Raw genomic sequence first — 4304 nt, 5'->3', positions numbered from 1 at the left:
TATTGTTTGTTTGTAAGTGTTTTGTCTTGGTACTAGTGGACTTTGGTGGGAGAAAGAACTCCTTTGGATGTCTCTGAATGTGTTAATGTTTTGGCAGTACTTTGAGCCATTGCCTAAATTTTGCCCTTGGCAAATCTTCCATTAAAAAGTGTGAAGATCAGCTCTTACTGGGCAGGAGGTTTGGATTCTCTAGCTTTGATGTGCTAGCAGATGCCACCAGAGTAGCTCACTCCTGTGCTTAGATCATCTGGTCCTGCATGAAAGCATCTCAGTTTTTTCTACTTCTCACTAGATATTAAGCAGACCTTCAAAACTGTTCCATCCAGACCTTCTGTTACTTGACCAGTTTTGGCACACTGTCAGTAGGTCCATCAATGACTGCAGCTTTCTGGGCAAGCAGGATCAGACCCTTCTCAAATGTGTGTAACTACTTGGTATTTTCTGTGAGGTAAGCACAGGTGGGGTAACTTGCTTCCTTTGGGAGCATCTTCCTATGTCCAGCCAGCTTGGTTTGATGATATGGTGTTAAGACTTTCTTAAGATGGATGGAGAGGAGTTGTAGTCGATGGTTTCAATCCTGTTAAATTGACTGAGAGTTGAAGTCTTTTTCTGCATGACAAGAGGCTTTGAATGATCATTCTGTTGGAAGAGCAGAGGAATTTATTTTTTTTTTAATGCCATATATGGCATGAAATAGTTAGTGATACATGTATCTTTAATACTTCATCCTCGAACAGGCAGTGGGTCAGATAACATCAGTAATTTCTTGGTCTCCTTCCTGAATGAGTTTATTCTTTATTATCAAGCCAAAATTCGTTATTATTACATTGTAGTAATATTTGCTGTCTCAGATGGGAGATCCCGTGTGGGATCGGGCTGCCTCACACAAAAGCTTTCTGCTGAATGGGTTTATAGACTTTTTTGTGAATGTTTAGTACTTCAGGATTTTCTTAATCTCATAAAGTTCTGTGTACTGATAGTGAATTTCTAATGCATCTGTCTTTGCCTATATGATATTAGGCTGACGCCTGACTCAAATTAATTTGTCAGTAATTTTTTTTCCCCTCTGAGATTAAGCTGAGGTCACGTGAATATGAAAACATGATTTATGCTTAAATAATTGAAGATTCTCTGCTGAATAGACAACTGCTGCCTTCAGAGATTTACAACAAAGCCGTTGGCTTTTTTTTGCCCCACAGAGTGACTCAGGGTGCTCCACCATGACTTTGTTCTGCAGGGATGTTACCTTTTCTGTCATACCATGCTAGGTGAGGGCTAATCTAAACCATCAAGGAAGTGTTTCCTATTAATTCTATTTTTATGCCGTTGTGATCAAACTTCCATCTTATGTGCTGTTGTTTGCATCTTCCATGTATTCATGTGTGACAAGTAGTCATTTTTTTGAGTGCCTGGGAGGTTGCCACTGCAACACTTGACTTGAGGTTTCACATCTGTGATTTATGTGTAATGAAAAATAATTCTGATCTAGTTTTGTTTGTAGTAGCTCTGCCAAAGACAAAAATGGGGAAATGATGGACTTCAGTCTTCTTTTCATTGTGGAGAGAAGCACTCAGAGTGCCAACTGAGCATGAAAATGTTTTACCTGTGAAGACTATAAAAGATACTTGTTCTGGATTGTACTTTTTTTTTTTTTTAACTCTTTAGGTAGCCCTTTTCAAAGAGAGAGAAAATTTTGTAAATTTTAACAGATTGTTTTAAAGTAAAAAATAAGTTTAACATGCAGTGGGTTGTAGATAGGAGCTGGTGTGTGTTGTGAGCCCTGCTAAAAGAAAGGCAGAGGTTTTGCAATCCCTTGCAGTGCTGACATTATTTTGGAAATTGAAGAGAGAACCAGTTTAGTGATTGTGCCAGCAGAGCCTGGCTCTACTTTGGCCAGAGGAGGCCTCGTGGCACCCAGGCGTTGTGACGGGGAGCCTGCCCAGGGCCCGTACATTTGCTAAGTGTTCCTGGGCCATGATTTACAGTGCTGCGGAGAAGGTCGGTGTAAATCCAGCGTGAGGGAGGGCCGTACAACGTATAGGTTGAAATCATTGCAGTAATGACAGCTGTGCTACAGCCTTTGCATAGCTGGGAGAGACGTTAATACTGTATGTGAGGAGAGCTGCCAGAGTCCTGGTAACAAGGGTATTTGTTTTTCGTCCAGAAAGACTAAATAAAACCTTGGTTTTCGTAGTAATGGCGACCTCTAATAGTGCTTTTGACCTGTTTTTTAACATTGAATGTTTTAGTTTTGCCCCGGCATGAGAAAGGGCGGTGGTTAGCACTGAGGGGGTCACGCTGGGCTGGGTGCTCAGCGCCTCCCCGGTGCTGCACTGGGGCCCCTGAACCCCAGCTGAGGGAGGTTTGCTCTGGAGAGCCACTGCGCGCCAGCCTGGCGCTGGTGAAAGCTGCTGGCCTTGCAGAAAGCGAGGGCCCCGCACTATGTTAAGTAACCCCCAAAGTTATGTAAAAAAAAGTTATGTCTGTATGTATTAGATAACTGAATGCCTTCCCCTGTCCTCAGAAACGACTGGGCTGGGCCGGTGGCTGGTGTTCCTCTCTTGCCTGGGCCTTCAGTAGAGAGGAGGCCGAAGCCTGCCCTGCAGGCTGTGTCCCTTACTGCAACCAAGTAAAACTGCTGCTAGGAAAACAAAAATAATGTTTACTTCTCCTTGTCAGCTGCAGAAAAAGCCTGAGTTATGGTAGGGAATTGCTGGCAACAGTCTTGTGCTGGCAGGTGGTGGAACAAGGGGCTGAACTGTTCTTATCTTGGACAAACCTAGTCAGTGCTGCAGGAGGTACAAATAATTAGTAGTCTTGTTCATGATTAAGCCCTAGGCAAACATCAAAACCTGTAACAAAAGCAAAGTCTTTTGTATGATGATTTCCATGTTAAAGGAGAAAAAAAAAAAAGTAATTGGTGGGTAGAAGACACAGTACAGGTCTTCCAGGTGGGGTAATATGAAATGAACTGTATCCCAAAATATTTCAGGTAGGAGAGGATGCTAATTGCCTGTGAGCAAGGGGATTTCATCAGCAATGGTTCAGCCTACGAGGCTGCAGAAACATGTAACTTGGGAGAAAAACTGAAATTGCAAAGAAACAGGCCATATGAGGTTTTGAATTAGAATTAAAAATAGATGAGATGTGAGTGGGTGATGGAGTACAATCAAGAGGGCAGTCGTGTTGCTGACGGGGATCTGTTTCCCACAGCACTATCTGTACAAATGGTTAGCAAAGGCTAATGCTAGGTGAAGAGCAGCTGGGAGCTGGCTTTTTAAATAAAAGCTTTCCTAGGAAGCATAAAGCTAGATGAATGATAGTTTCCATTTTGGGTTAACTCTTCGGATTAATTTTACAAGGTTTATACCTTATTCCTCCTAACTCTTACTGTCACTTCATTGTGATTTCAAGCTGGAATTGGTGATACATATACTGGAGCAGATGAGGTCTCATGCCCTGTCCTAGAGGCTGGATTGTGGGGTAGGTATCTGGCAAATAGCTGCTAAGGCGGTTTGAAAAGTGTCTGTTTGGGCATCCCCAGTCCAGTTGCTCATTGTGTGTTCAAGACTTCACCCCACACATTGTCGGGTCACCATGTTCTTCACTTGTGGAAAACTCCTCTCTGACTGACTTAAGAGGTGGTATAAAATACATGTGAAGGTAGCTGGCTGTATAGCTATGGGAGGATGTAGGAATCATATCAGGGCTAAGTAGCGTTGAGAGAATTATTTTATATCATTTGCTATTTTAAAATGGAATTACATCTTTGTAATGGTTTGCAAATAAAACCTCCACGTTGTATTTCAAACTAAGTTAATGTGATATTGTGGCGTAGTTATTGGATTCAATTGATAAAATTAAAATAACTATGTTAGACTGTCAAAATACTTTTTGCTGTGCATAATGCTCCATGTTGCTTGCATATACAAAGCTAAGGCCATTCTTGACTTCATCACTCAAACTAGGCTGTGTCTGTGGTGGGCGATGCAGCTAAATACAGAGATCCTGCTTTTTTCACAATTGCTATGGACCCACAGCTCTATGTGAAGTCATTGATATCTGCACATGTCCATTGCTGCTTCATATCAGGACTGTAATTTGGTCCTGGCCACCAACAAACTTTGCAAAGAGTCTCAGGGTGTTGTAGCATTGACACAAACTGAAGCAATTAGACATATTAGACACTGGTTTCTCTGCAACTGATTGTAAACAGCATCCTTGCTGTAGCTTTAAAGGTCACTGTTGATGGAGCCTCGCATTTGCAAACACCAAGCTTAATTTGTTGTCTATTTTAATGTATT

This window comes from Buteo buteo, chromosome 4, assembly GCF_964188355.1.
Source record: "Buteo buteo chromosome 4, bButBut1.hap1.1, whole genome shotgun sequence".
Classification (NCBI taxonomy): domain Eukaryota; kingdom Metazoa; phylum Chordata; class Aves; order Accipitriformes; family Accipitridae; genus Buteo; species Buteo buteo.
The sequence above is the reverse complement of the archived record's forward strand: the minus strand, read 5'-3'. Positions refer to the sequence as shown.